Source organism: Saccopteryx bilineata, chromosome 1 (genome assembly GCF_036850765.1).
Source record: "Saccopteryx bilineata isolate mSacBil1 chromosome 1, mSacBil1_pri_phased_curated, whole genome shotgun sequence".
Lineage (NCBI taxonomy): Eukaryota > Metazoa > Chordata > Mammalia > Chiroptera > Emballonuridae > Saccopteryx > Saccopteryx bilineata.
The window spans coordinates 110455368-110471397 of NC_089490.1; the positions used below are offsets into that span (position 1 = coordinate 110455368).

The following is a 16030-nucleotide window of genomic DNA, read 5'->3' on the forward strand; positions in this document are numbered from 1 at the left end:
TGAGACAGAGGAGGGGTCTAAGGGACCAGAGGAAAAGAGGACAGAGGAAAAGGGGATGATAGGTTGGGATAAACCTGAAGAGAAGGGGGGGGGCTTTGGGCAGAGGGGGGAAAAGAAGATGTTGAGAGGAATACAGGGGAGGAGGGGATGCATTCAAGGTGACACTGGAATCTATGTAAACACAGTAAATAAAATAAATTAAAAATCAAATCAGATATGATATCCCCACCACACACACACAAAAAGGCATAAAGTGAATACAGCAAATTCTGATCTAAGAATTATAATATCATGATCTGATGAAAGCCTGTGACCACCTCTGATCTGTTCCCTCGTCACCCTTCACTCCTCACATACTCAGTGCATTGGTCATGTAGCAAACTTTCCTATCCAGTTTTCCAGCATAGACAGGTACCCACTAATGACATGCACACCTGCGCATGATTTTAACTTTATGTACATGGAATCACAAAGCATGTCCTTTACCTCAACACTCTTTCCCCACTAGTCATTGTCCATGAAAGCAGTCTTGAGACCCAGAGGGCAAAGCTCAGACCATGAGGAAGCCAAGTGCAACTCCTTCCAGGGTCAAGCTGCTCTGAGCTGTGCGGGGTCAAAACAGACTCCCTCAGAAGGGAATGGGCTTCCTGTCCCTAGGACTAAGCAAACAAAACTCTAGCAGAGAGGCAGGAGAAATGGACTCAGGAGCCACTGTCTGTCCATAAGACCCTTGATCTTAGGATCTCCCATGAAACCTTAGGGTCTCTCCTGTACACACTTTATCTCCCATGAAATTCTGGCCCTGAACCCTTAGTATGGGCTCACCTCCCAACACTCAGGCCCACTCCCTCTGCTCCAGTAATTCTGCCATTTTACCTTACAAATAGTGAACTTCTTATAACGTCAGGGCCTTTGCATTTGCTCCCTCTAAGACGCATCCCAATCTCACAGTTGACTTCTTCCTTCACTGAGTTTTGGCTACAACATGATGTGCTCAGAGGCCCTCCCTGACCACCCTGGCAGTGCACCACCCAGTCCTCGGGGTCTTGTCTCTGTATTGGATCCTTCTAAGCTCACCTCAGTGCCTGGGATTATTTTACCCCACCCAAGTCCCAAGTCAACCCTCAGTGATCCAGGTCCTAGAGATGGAAATAGAAGAAAAGAGAGACTTGTGTCCCAGTTTTTCCTCTTTGGCTTTTAAACAAGACAATATATTCTGCGCACCTATTGCTATAGCACATACATACCCAAGCCATATTGGATTATAATAATGAGTAAAAATTATCCCACTTGGGTTATAAGACTGGTGATCTGAGCTTGATTATTCTCCTCTGAGGCTGCATTAAGGGAAGGTTGAGACTTGAGTACTATCAATAGAAAGGTTCTTCCATGTCTCCTTTGCTTCATAACCAGATCAAGGAAGACCTGTGTCCCAAACTCAGCAAATGCACAGCAGGCCTTGCAACAGAACTATGGAATGAGCACCTCTGTTCTGTCTAGAGGCCAGCATGGCTACGATGTGCAACAAACTTCCCTGAGAGTAAGGCCAGCATGGGAAGCAGACTAGAATCCTGATAATATAACTTGGGCCCCTTGGCCAAGCCGAACCTGATGCTGACGTGGTTTGGATGGAATTGGGGCCCAGTAGAGCTAAGTTTCAAACCATCAGAACAAGGCACTAGCTTGGTCACTGATGCCTATCTGTGTCAGTGTGTTCAGCACAACTAAGGAAGGAAGAGGATTATAGAAGGAGAAATCTTAAATGTACACAAACACACGTGGGCACACACAAATTCAGGATAGAATAGTGCAAATAAGGGGGTGGGGGGAGAGGGTATAGGAAACTTGTAACCTAGTGCAGTGAACAGAGAAGAGGGCTGCTCCATTCAAATGGTAGGTTTCCCCACATTATTGGCGTCTTCATATTATTTGCAATTCGCTTTGAAACAAAAATAAAAATATAAGATACATTAGGCAGCTATTAAGTGGTTTAATGCATGTGTTGGTCCACACAGCATTAAATATAGCACATCAACCTATTTGATGTCTTTCAAAGTTTTCATGCCATTTATCTCTCCCTTAGGAGGTAATCCTCAGTGTTATTATTGCCCTTTCCTTATGCGTGTGCAGGGCCTTTGAACACACCATATTTTAGGACCCATATAGGTGACGTGGCTGGGTCAAGGTCACAGACTGTCAGGGCAGAGCAGACATAAAGACAGAGTTTTTCTTACTAAATGTTTGTGTTTGAGTCACCACCAGAGACAGGCTTCCTGGAAAGCTATTCAAGCAGACCACAGGGAACCTCAGTTAAATGAGCCCTTCTTATATCCCACACATAATTCAGGGTTCTTTTTCTTTAAAAGCGTCATTTAAAGCTAAATGAGTTTTTCATTTTATGCTCCACAAGGTATGGATCAGCCCCAACCCACACCACCCCGAGCCTGTTTCTCATTGTCTTCTCTGTTGCCTTTAAAACCCAAGGTGTGTTGTCATCACTTGACATAGGCCCTCAAAAGCATCTGCTTGCAGAGTATTTCTGCTGCTCCTCATTTACCATTTCTTCCCTGTTACTGCCCATTTAGACATGTGTTTTGCAAACGATATCTACAGAAGTCTATTCTGTGAAATGCTTACAAGCTTCTGTGGTCGTTCAGAATTAGTCACCTCAAGGTGTGCCTTTATTGCTTCAAGGGCAATAAAGACCTTGCAGCCTCACCAGAAACTTTTACTTCTAGCTTAAAGAATTTATGACTGACAAGGTAGTAGCACAGTGCATAGAGCATCAACCTAGGACACTGAAGAACTAGGTTCGAAACTCTGAGGTCACCGGTTGAGCGTGGGATCATAGACCTGACACCTTAGTCGCTGGCCTGAGCCCAAAGGTCACTGACTTGAGCCCAAGTTTGCTGGCTTGAGCAAGGGGTCACTGGCTGGGCTGCCACCCCCTGGTCAAGGCACATACGAGAAAGCAATCAATGAAAAACTAAGGTGCCACGACTACGAGTTGATGCTTCTTATCTCTCTTCCTTCCTCTCTCTGACTCTGTCTCTGTCTCTGTCTGTCTCGCTCTCTCACTTAAAAAAAAAAAGTTTAAATTAGAGAACTGGCCCATAATTAAACTTATCACCAGAGATCATTTTTATGACCTATCTATAGGGCAGAGCAAACTTCTAATTACTGAACACCTATCTTCTTATCCTCCTGTGTATGGTTTCTTCTCTGAGTCCCAAAATGATTTATTTCACCCTCAGCCTGGAGGGCCACATGTACCTCATCTTTACTTTCTCTCACTGAGCCTCTCATGAATGTAGGCTCCCACACATATGCACGTGATTACATCTGGGTATGTACTCTTGCTAATTTGTCTCACGTCAGTTTAATTATTAGAGCACAAAAAAGCATCTCAAAGGGTAAAAATAAAAGAAAGTTTCCTACTCCTACATGACTATTTGAAGATCTTCTTCATTTTAAAAATAAAACTACATCCTCTTACTTCTCCCAGGGACAGTGCTCAGGAGTCTCAGCTTGCAGAATGGGAGAAGTCTCATGAGAAGCTCCCCAGCCATCCACCTGGGGGCCAAAAGAACAGCCTCCTCTCTTGGCCTCTGGAACCTCTGTCCCCTGATTTCTCACCTGTCAGGCTGGAGGAGGGCTGGAACTCACAGGGCTTCATCACTCGGCCCTGACTCACTTGCTGTCCACACATCTCCTTCCTGCTCTTCTGGCCTTCTCAGACTTCCGAGAGCACCCAGTCACAAGACTAAAGGGACAGGCCTGCCCTTCCCACTACAGTGCAGAGAAGCCCCCAAATCTGATAGCACTAGAGAAGAACATGAGAGCTTCTTGGGGGTGGGATGTTGGAACCCCTTTGGGCTTCTCACCTTCCTATCTGACACAGGTGGCTACAAGTGACTCTCGGCAACCCTGGGCTTCCAGGTACTAACACCCCAGTATTAAGTGGATCCCCGTTTCCCTCGGAGTTACATGACAGATCTTAATGATTTTGAAGAGCTGCTTGAAAAGTTATGATAGTCATAATAATTATTGCTGTACTTATTATAACAACTAACATTTACCCAGCATTTACCACATACCGGGCCCTACCTAGTTTGCTTTACATGTAATAACTCCTTTAATGCTCACTATAACCCAGGAGAAAAGTAAAATGTTTATTTCATTTAATGTTTTTACTATCTGTTGTTTCTCTGTTTTAATTGCAAGAAAAGTGCGTGCTCATTGGAGCCAAACAGTACTGAGATGTGTGAGTGACTGCTGAGGCCGCACTGCACCCTGGGTGGCGTGCTCCCCGGTAGTGCGCTCCTGGGCTGCGGACTTAAACAGGGCAACATGGTGGTGGGGGCCAGGTAGAGTTCCCCAACTTTCCGGGCCTTTGTTTCCGCCTTCTGTGACTGGGAGTGATAAATGCCCATCTCTTGGGGTGGTCCTATCTGACCCTAGAGAACATATGATCTTCCCACTGCGCTGCAGGAAAGACCGTCGTGGAGAACCCGTCAGGTACCTCATTATTCTCAAGAGGAAAAAACCCAAAAACTCAGGTGATTTTCTTGAAAGACCAGTTTTAACCCAACTGGTTGGCATTTTGAGTTTTTTGGGCTTTTTCTCTTTTTTTAAATTTTTTATTAATTTAATGGGATGACATTGATCAATGAAGGTACATATGTTCAGAGAAAACGTATCCAGGTTATTCTGACATTTGATTATGTTGCATACCCATCACCCAAAGTCCAATTGTCTTCCATCACCTTCTATCTGGTTTTCTTTGTGCCCCTCCTTCCGCCACCCCCTCACTTTCTCTCCTTCCTCATCCCGCCACCCCCATAACCACCACACTCTTGTCCATGTCCCTGAGTCTCATTTTTATGTCCCACCTATGTAAGGAATCATATAGTTCTTATTTTTTTCTGATTTATTTATTTTTTGGTATTTTTTGTTTTTGCTTTTTGACTTCCCTGAGAAGAGTAAGGAAGGAATTACCGTGTTAATAAAATCTGATAGACTTTGGGAAACTTCTAATAACTTTAGGATTCCGTTTACCATTCAGCTCTAGATCAATCAGTCCCCTTGAAATAAAATCCAGGCACTTTTTGGAGTTACTGATGTACTTCACCACATTAGCAGTGTGAGGAAATGGAGCTGACCTCTGGCTCCATGTCTCCGTGGCCCTTCCCACAGGCACAGCTGATCACTGGCCCTCACCAGCCCCAGAGACACAGCTCGGGACAAAGGTCATTCTGGGGTCAGAGGGCCCCTGAGCATCTGCAGTCCTTCCCCTGGGTCTCAGCGCCCGAGATGTCCACTCCCTCAGCTCCTAAGTCGCGGGCCCTGGGGCTGGCAGCCAGGGCATCACTGAGCCAGAGGAGGGTGAACTCCTGGAAAGTTTGGGTTTACAAGTTTTCCTCTGCTTTGAAGATAGCCCTTGAATGGTCCTGAAGGATCACAAGGTGTCTCAGAGCCTTGGGCCATTGGCCTGGCATTGTCTTCTTAACCTATCCCAGGCAAGTTCTGTCTCCTATGTGAACAAGAAGTTTTTATCCTCCTAAAAGAACCACACATATGTGATCACCCCAAACTCTCTCCCAAAGGGGAAACTGGCATAGCCACTGGCCTCCTTGGAAAATCCACTGGGTTGTCTGGCTGAGGTCTCAAACTCTCCTGGCCTTCCCATTGACACTTGGGGCCTGTCCACCTTTCCAGGTGCTCAGCCCAAACACCTGGAGCTGTCTTGTTCCCTCCCTGTCTCTCATGCTCTCATCTCATCCATCAGCCAATTCCAATGGCTCTACCTTCAGAATAACCCAGAACCCACCCACTCCCCACCCCTCCACTGTCCCACATGGGTCATGTGGTCACACCACCCACCACCAGACCTCCTTCTCATGGTTGTGGCCCCCACCCTGGATTCACCCCACAGCCTACTCTCTGCACACAGCCAGAGGGTCCCTCTCAGAGCACAGCAGGTCACATCTCTCCAGCACTCCACACCCTAGGCTTCCCTAAGGCAAAGTCAGGCCTTACCAGACCTCATGATAGGGCTGGCTTCATTTCTTGCCACCTCTCCCGCTTGATCACCCCACTCTAGCCAACTGGACCCCTGTCTTCTCCACTTACCAGGGCTATTTCTGCCCTTGGTCTCACTGGTCCCTCCTTTGAGAATGCTCTTCCCTATGTCCACATGGCTATACTACTTCCTTTAGGTCTTTGTCTTAATGTCATCTTCTTAGTGAGGTTTTTTCTGACTTTCTCCTTTTACTGTGCTGACCCCTGGGTGGTCTCAGTCTGTCTGCATGTGACATGCTCTCCCCAACCACCTGTGGGACTCAGGAGCTGTCCAGAGTGCCAGAGTTTGAATCTTGCTTTGCCATTTATCAGCAATGTGACTTGGGGCAAAGTCCTTATGGGGACTCGCTGCCTGGTGATGTCCTTTCTTCTGCAGCCATCAAGTGATCTAAGTGTCTGTCATTGGAGGAAACCTTAGCCTGGCCACCCAGCCTCGCTCTGGCAAGGCAGCCCTGATTCTTCCAGCTTAATTTTCAGAAAGGTATGTACAAATATGTATCGGTAAAGATTTTACTGGCAAAACCAAAAAGACTGGTAACATACTATGGTGGAAGTAGGCACTCGGGAATATTGTTGCTTGGGGAATAGTTACATGAGCTCTGAACACTAAATATCTATTGAAATTTAATGTACATAATTTTGATACAGATATTGAACTGCTACAAATGTACCCTCTACCTATGCTCTCTGGCAAATGATACTGAATTTAGTGCTATTCATTGAAACATTTTTCTATAATTGCAAAATTTAGGACAAACTTAAATATCCTTTGAAATAACACTGGTTAAGGAAATTTTTATACATCCATCTATGTAATACTTGCAACTGATTATGAAAAGTGATATGGAACAACCTGAAAGGTACATGTTTTTAATTAAAAAAATAAGTAGGACTACCATTTATAGTTATATACATGCTAGCAGATAGCATGTACATAGCTATACTTTCTTAGAATATCTCTGGATTAATAACTATGAAACTACATACATGTTTGCCTTTAAGAAGGGAACTAGGTGATTATGTGATAAGATGGAGAATGTTATTTGTTAATCATTTTGTGTCTCATATTTTAAACAGTGAAATACACTAATTACCTGATCAAATAAATTTAACTCAACTATTATAAAATAAATGTAATATAATTCATTCAATCAAAACTTTGTTTCATGTCTTATTTATTAGTTCTGAAAGTCTCCAAAAACTAAGCTTATTTTATGATTTATTTAACTTGATTATACAAAACTTTTTATTTCCCCTCTGCCCAAGGATGTTTGAGAGATCATAATTCTTGACAAATCAGGCAGAGTTGGCTAATTTGAGTGAATACCCAGGGATTCTTTCTCAATAAGTATTAAAAAATATAAATATGAAGATTTTGATTATAGTCCTGCTAATTACCAAGACAGGAAAATCGTTTTTCACAAATGAATTTAAACTCTCTAGAACAAGCAGCAGTAACAATAGCTTCTGGCTTGATGTGTCCACAGTTTCCATCTGACATAGTCTGTTGAAAATTCCTGCATCAGAAAATATATTTATTTTAGAAAGGCATTCCTTAGACAAAATCTGATTATCACAAAATATATGTGTGTAATTATTTTTAAAAACATAAGAATGTGGCTGATATATAGTTACAAAATCAAAGAAAGTAACAATTATATATAAAACTGATGGAAATATAGCTGTGGACAGTTGGAGGTAGAGAATGAGTGGATATAACATGAGATATATACATGGATGAATTGTGTACACACTAATTTTTTTCTTGTGAGACTTCTGAAACATCTGGGAATTGACTAAATATAATAAATCTATTTTATGACACACTGTAACTAGATAAAAAAGAATTTCAAATTTCCTATGCCTCAGATTACTGTGTGTAAAGCATGTCTCTCTTACGCTAGCCTTACTTTGAGTATAGATGGATATATTTGCATTTAAAATGACAGTGCACTTCTTTCCCACTGAGGTCAATATCTTCCACACTAAACAAATCATCAAAACATTTTGAAATTGACTGACCAGGCAGAGGCACAGTGGATAGAGTGTTGACCTGGGATGATGCAGACCCAGGCTCAAAACCCCAAGGTCGCTGGCTTGAGCTGGAGCTCATTGACATGACCCCATATTTGCTGGCTTGAGCCCAAGGTTACTGGCTTGAGCAAGGGGTCACTGGCTCAGCTGGTGCCCCCGGTCAAGACACATATGAGACAGCAATCAATGAACAAGTAAAGTGCTACAACTATGAGTTGTTGCTTCTCATCTCTCTCCTTTTCTGTCTCTGTGTCCTTCCCAGTCCTCTCTCCGTCTCTCTCTCGCTAAATTGTGAAATTGAGCAACAGTCGGAAACATGGTTTTAAATGATGGGGCAATACTGCAATATAAAGAAGAAAATGAAACTCCTTTTTCATTTCCCCCACATGTTTCTGATTCTGATAGTAACTCATAATTTCAAAAAAAAATATTATCAATGAGAAGTCTTTCATCTTTTAAATTGTGCATAGTATTTCAATAATACTGCCCTTTACGGTATATTCCATTATCCTCAGTTACTCTTTCACAGGGTTTTTCTATCTCTATAATTTCTTTTCTCAGTAACATATTCTGGTTCTCCTATCACATTATCTTAAACATTTGGGTGTCAAAAATGTCAGGCCTTTGATTTCTTTCTTTTTTTTTTTTTCTATTTTTGTATTTTTCCGAAGTTGGAAACAGGGAGGCAATCAGATAGACTCCCACAAGCGCCCAACCAGGACCTACCCGGCAAGGCCACCAGAGGGCAATGCTCTGCCCATCTGGAACATTGCTCTGTTGCAACCAGAGCCATTCTAGCACCTGAGGTAAAGGCTACAGAGCCAAACTCAGTGCCCAGGCCAACTTTGCTTCAATGGAGCTTTGGCTGCAGGAGGGGAAGAGAGAGACAGAAAGGAAGGAGAGGGGGAGAGGTGGAGAAGCAGATGGGCACTTCTCCTTTGTGCCCTGGCTGGGAATCGAACCTAGGACTCCTGCACGCCAGCTGACCCTTTACCACTGAGTAAACCAGCCAGGGCCAGGCCTTTGATTTCTTGATGACTCAAACTTTAATCTTACAACATCACAGTATTAACACTATCTGATAGATGCTAAATTTGCATTCCTGGCCCAGATTTCTTACCTGAACTTCATAATCATATAGCATGCAAAATGCTCATGTTACATCCTCATAAAGATCTAATTGGTTAGCAGATTTATGAAACATATCTAAACTGAATTGCAGAAATCCCCATCAGAGTTCATGGCAACATCCTCTTTTACAATTCCTAAACTAGAACTTTGAAACCATCCTTGAAATCTCTGTCTTTCAAACAACTCTGAAGTAGATTTAGAATCATTTCACCAGCACCAACCCTGACCATCTTCTTGAAGCTACCACCAGGTCTCACCTAGATGACCCTAATAGAATCTTAACTAGACTGCCTGCATCCGAACTTATACCCTCACAAGAACACATAAGCTAGTCTCTGATTATCCAGAGTAAGTCTTTAAAACAGAAAGCCTGCTTTTGTCAGTCTTCAGCTCAAAACCCTCCATTAACTTCTCATCACACTTCCAAAAAATGTCAATGTTCTTACCATGATTTCTGATGCCCTATATGCATTCACCCTGCTCACCTCTCTGAGCTGCTCCTCTCCTCCATGCTCACTCTGCTCCAGCACACAGGCCTCCTTGCTTGTTCTTCAAGTATACTAACTACACTGCCACCAAGGCCTTCACAACAGCCCTTCATACTGCTTGGATGAATACCACCAGGAAGCCCACACAGCTTGCTCGTTCAGATCTTTGTACCAACATCACTATGTCAAGGTGGCTTCCCCTGACCATCCTATTTCGGTGACATATCTTCCTCTTAGCTTCATACACGAAAAGGAACTTTGTAATATATATAAGAAGTAGGGACTATATAGCGTTTCTCATCTTCTAAGATGTTATATAATTTACTTGGTATATTTGGGATGTCATCATTCATCCTTCCCTACCACTACCACCCCTTAAGTAGCAGGATATGCTTGCATGTTTATTCATTACTATAGCTCGAGTGCCTAGAAAAGTGTGTGACATTTCTGGGCATTCAAATAACACTATATCAATTAGTTACTGCTCTCATATTGTCCCCCATGTTATAAGGTTTAATTATAACAGTATTTTTTCTTCATTTTTTAAACCACCTTCCTGACATTAACCAACAAATCTATTCTAACTTACTAATGAGACAAGACAACAAGAAACTGTGTGGATTTGTGAAAACTAATGGCAAAAATGACAAAATGATGACCAGATTAGAGATTCAAGATTGCTAAATGAGTATTTGAAAATGGAACCTTGTTTTGTTCTTAAAGAACAAGTAAACAGCTACAAACTTCACTTGAGGGTTGGGTTATGAAACTTGTCTGTCATTGTTAGATATTTCCTCTTTCCTACAACCACACCTATCACCACAGCTAGTATCACAGAATATACAAGGGAAAGATACAAAAGCAAAATGTTTTTTTACTGTGTCTGGGCCCCTCATGAAAGAACATGGGAAAGAAACAATGTTCTTTGGGGCTTTGAGTTTGCATTTATTTGCTCAGCTGAGAAGTGAGATCAAATAATATTAGAGATATTCCCTAATCTTCAAAAATCTTTTCCTGCTCTTGGTTTATAATCTATGAATAAGTTACTGAGACAAAATGGAGGGAGAGACTATGAAATGAAAACTTACAGTTTCTGAGATATCGTGGAGTTATCCAGCCACAGCCATTTATGTGCAGTTCCTTTTCTATGCAATCCAACCCAAAAATTGTAGTTTATCTTTGATTGAATAAAGTTCTGTGGAAAAATTAAAACTAGTATTATTTATATTATCAATGTTTATACTATACACATAGAGATATCTTTAAAAATACTGAACAAATGTATCTTCAAACACCCCTAAGATAAATACAGCAGGCAATCATTCTGTCATTGCTTAGAAAAGAAATGGAAGTAGAAAGTCCTCAATGAATGAATCACCCAGGTCTCTGTGACTGGCTGAAAGATATCAAGAAAGAGACATGATAAACTTAAAAATAAATAAGTAAATAAATAAACACCACCACATATAATGAGATAGATCGGTAAATATGAGTGCAGTTAACTTAGAATTTTGTTTCTCAAAATATACCATAAAGAGCATGGAAAAATAAAAGAAGATTTAAGTCTGAAAATAGCTGCTGTAATTTATTTTTAAAAATAACTAAAATATTTTTTAAATTACTAAGAACAATTATTACCCAATAAGAAAGAATGGGCAAAAATAAAGAACAGATATTTCTCATGAAATAAAACATTTGGTCGATAAATTCAGATAGGTGCCAAGCTCATAAGAGATCAGGAAAATGCAAATAAAGGCTACAAAAATATATTTTACAACCATTCAATACACAACAATTAAGAAAGACCACATTTATAGGATGGTAGAAGTGAAATAAATCTTTTTTAAATTATTGCAAAAATCATATTAAATATAAGTTGGAATTATTACAAAAAGTTGAATTTTTATAAACCCATCTACCCAGTGATTAAACATTTAGGTAATTTGTGACAAAAAGAAGAGAGGGCACATGGGAAACTCCTCCACAGGGGTCTGTATAAGAGTCTTTAATGAAAGACTGTTCATAACAACAACAGTAAAAATCATGTAAAGAATCCAAATTCCCACACTTTAGAGAATGGTCTAAAGTCTATAATCAAGTGGCATATTATACAACATTAAACATAAAGAAATTATAGCTTAAGGTTTTAAAATTGGTTATGTCATTTATTTGCTATATAAACTTAAGATAAACTTTTTTGAACATTTTCCTTATCTCTATCATGAGAAACATATTTGATTTGAAGACTGTGTGAACTGAAAATGTATGCAATGTGTCTGGAACATCTTTAACATAAAATATTGTTCATTATTTGTAATTACACCAGTTATTATTTTATAATCATAAATTTAAAATATAGAAATCATTATTCCAATAGGTATATTTTGTTCAGTTCAACTAATTTCTAATGGATGCAGATGTGAAATGATAAATTAATTTACTTTCTTAAATACAATAACAATGCAATTATTCTGTCTCTTTTTTGACACCATGCCCCAATATTTTTCAGTATAACCAAATTGTATAAGAGGAAAATTTCCAGTTTTTCTTTTAATCCCTAGGAAAAAGATCAGATATTATAGAAACATGTCAAAAACATACTTTGTCATTTATAGGTCTCTGAAGAATAAAATTAAATATTTATTAATTATTATATTCACATTTCTTTTTGCTAGATGCTAGTGGTATACCAAATGTAAAATTCAATCTCTGATTTCAAATATCAGTGGATTTAATTCACTGCTTAAACTGCACTCTTAGACTTTATAAATCAGTGAACGACTGAAAATCCTAAAGCATTAGTGTGAAATAATATGATCTACAAGAAAGTCTCTCACAGGATTTGTAGAGTATGTCTATATTTCAGTTTTAGAAACTGACAGCAAGGCTATTATCAAATGAGATAATAGAGTATGAAGCTTAGCTTTTGCTCTAACTGCCAATATTTTGAGAAAGTGCAAAAGAGCTAGAGTACCTCATGAAAATACAAGGGTGACTGATATAAGCAATTTCATTAAAACTCTATAGTGCAGAGATGTGAATGGAAGAAATAAAACTGAAGAGAACAAAGTTGAAAATTATAAGAAAAATATGTATAATATAGTTTCCTCACAGTAGAATAAAACTTATATAATTTAAGAATTGATTGATAACAAATGAAGTTAACCATATTTCCCCATGTATAAGACGCACTTTTTTGGAAAAAATTTGTGTTCTAAAAACTAGGTACCTCTTATAGTGGTTGTAGATTTTTTCTACTTGAATTTTCCGCTTTTTCACATATGTCTTTGTACTCATTGTTTTGCACTTGTTACCGGTATATTACAGGAGGTTACGTTTTGCCACATTCTGCCCAGAAATGGATGAGAAAAGATTTTTGTACAGTGCTGAATTCAAGTTAAAAGTCAACCAATTTGCAAAAGTCAATGGAAATCGTGCTGCTGAACATAAGTTTGGGTCTCCTCCAAATGAGAAATTAATCTGAGACTGGCTATGGGTAGAAGAAACCCTACTGAAAATGTCATGGCAGAAGAAGGCTGTGAGAGGCTGTGAGAGGCAAGTCAGCAAAATGGCCTGATTTAAAGAGAGAACTGAAGATATGGATTGAAGAGCTAAGAGCAATTTGAATTCCTGTGTCCACAAAGATGATTCAGCATGAGGCAAAAGAATTGCTGATGAAAAAGAAGTTATTGATTTCAAAGGACAACACAATTGGTGCTTCAGATTTATGAAACAGAATGGACTAAGCATGCACTAGACTTGCCCAAAAAATGCCTGAAAGCTATGAGCAGAAGGTCCTTGAATTTCATTGTTTTATCATTCAATGTAAAAAAGACATATCATGTTGAATTGGGACAGAATGCAAATATGGACAAAGTCCCCCTTCATTTTGATGTCTCAAGTAACAGAACTGTTTATAAAAGGGAGTGAAAACTGTAACTATGAAGAGAAGTGGACATGAAAAGAGTCACTGTTCAGTTGTTCTAGCTTGTTGTGCCGAAGGAACTAAGCTGCCTCTTATGCTGATTTTCAAATACAAAACAATGCCAAAAGAAGACATTCCTAGAGGAGTGATTGTCCATGTTCATGACAAGAGTTGGATGGATCAGAATGTGATGATGATCTGGTTTGAGAAACTTTGGAGAAGACTTAGTGGGCTCTTACGCAAAGCTGCCCTATTGGTGCTTGATCAGTTTAGGGCACACATAACCAAAAAACAAAAAGAAGATTGCTGCAGAGCAAGAAGCAAAACTTCCTGTCATACCTGGAGGCTTGACATCCTAGCTCCAACCACTTGATGCCAGCATTAGCAAATCCTTCAAAGCTGCCATGAGAGATGAATGAAACCAATGGATGAAGTCTTCTGGGGACAATTTGATACCAGCAGGAAGAGTGAAGAAACCAACTATAGAAGAAGTTTGTATTTGGGTGAAAAGATCCTGGGATAATATCAAGATTGAGATCATTGACAAGTCATTTAAGAAGTGTGGCATTTCAAATGCCATAGATGGAACTGAGGATGAGGCAATATATGAAGACAGTGATTCCTCATCAGACACTGATGAGGACAAGCTAATAATGAATAGGAGTTTTGACAGTGGTGAGAAGTTGTATGAATTTTATGATGAATAAAACTTGAGTTCAATAATTTTATGTAATATATTTTTCTTTCAAATTTCGGGCCCAAAAATCAAGGTGCATCTTAAACATGAGGAAATATAGTAAATTGTCAAGATATTTATAAATTATATCTGGATTTTCTTATTCCTTGGATGTCATAATTTATTATTTAGTGCAGTTATTTCTCGTAAAGACAAATTAATAATATAAGAATTTTATAAATGAGAAATATAGGGCTTTTAACTCATACTTCATAAAACATGAATAAAAATGACATTGTTAAATCTAAATATTATAAACAGAATTAGTACCTAGATTGAATTACTTGAAAGAAATACACAGAATCTGACAGATTGACTTTATATTCCCAAATATTTTAATAGATGACAAATGTGATCTAGATTTTCCCACAGAAGCTTCTTTTATTATTCCATATTATGAGTAAAACATAAATAAATTTTTGAAGAATAATTGCAGCTATATTTATTCTCTTTAGTTTTTATTCTATATCTATCAAGGCCTATAACTCATCTTCCCTAACAAGTATGATCCCTTCCAAGTATTGATGGTGGAAGAAGAAAGCCCAGTACAATGAAAGGTAGTCTTTTAGACCATTCAGAACATTTAAGATAGTTTTCTATCTGTGCCATGGATAAATACCAATGGGCTAAATATTGAACAGTTGATGTATGTTAAAATGTGAAGATGAAACAGAATAAAGAGTCTGAATATTATTCCATGGCACTAACAGCAAAGCTATTTCTCTTGGTTTAAAACAATTGTTCTGGCCTGGCCTGTGGTGGCAAACTGAATAAAGCATTGAACTGGAAGATTGAGGTCACTGGTTCAAAACCATGCACTTGCCTGGTCAAGGTACATATGGAAGTTGATGTTCACTATTTCTTCCATCTCCCCTTCTTTCTCTATCTCTCTCTTTCTTTCTCCCCCTTCTCTAAAAATAAATATTTAGGCCCTGGCCTGGTGGGCATGCCAGGTGGATCCCGGTTGGGCGCATGCGGGAGTCTGTCTGACTGCCTCCCCGTTTCCAGCTTCAGAAAAATACAAAAAAATATATATATATATTTAAAAATATTAAAAAACAAACAATGGTTCTTTCAGGTCTCTGTTACACTGTGTCCCTCCCCTAGAGGTAAATCTTCAGTAGTACAGTGTGTCCATAGAGTCATGGTGCCCTTTTGACCGGTCACAGGAAAGCAACAAAAGATGATAGAAATGTGAAATCTGCACCAAGTGAAAGGAAAACCCTCCCAGTTTCTGTAGGATGATGTGGCAGCATGTGCATATGTGCAGATGATGATGTAACACCGTATACAGTGGAGCAGCCCACGGCCATGCCAGTCGAGATGTAGACGGTACAAGGAAAGTTCAGTGTGTTCTGTGGCTCATTAAATTCGAATCCGTGACCAAAGTGCAACGTGAATATTGGCGCATTTATAACGAAGTGCCACCACATAGGAACAACATTACTCGGTGGGATAAGCAGTTGAAGGAAACTGGCAGTTTGGTGGAGAAACCCTGCTCTGGTAGGCCATCAGTCAGTGATGAGTCTCTAGATGCTACACGGGACAGCTACCTAAGGAGCCCTACAAAAGTCTGTGCATGAGTGCACATCGAACTGCACTGAATAGGTATGAAACTGGGAGAGTTTTCCTTTT

General features: G+C 39.7%; 1 protein-coding gene across 1 annotated transcript in view; it reads right to left on the reverse strand.

Moving 5' to 3' along the window:
* Positions 1-7258: 7258 nt before the first annotated feature.
* LOC136320026 (C-type lectin domain family 1 member B-like) overlaps positions 7259-16030 on the reverse strand; it is a 30890-nt gene continuing 22118 nt past the window's right edge. Inside the window, exons 12-13 of the mRNA XM_066253174.1 lie at positions 10823-10929; positions 7259-7598 (exon numbers count right to left, since the gene is read on the reverse strand). The gene's annotated coding sequence lies outside the window, so the exon portion shown is untranslated. The remainder of the gene's footprint in view (positions 7599-10822; positions 10930-16030) is intronic.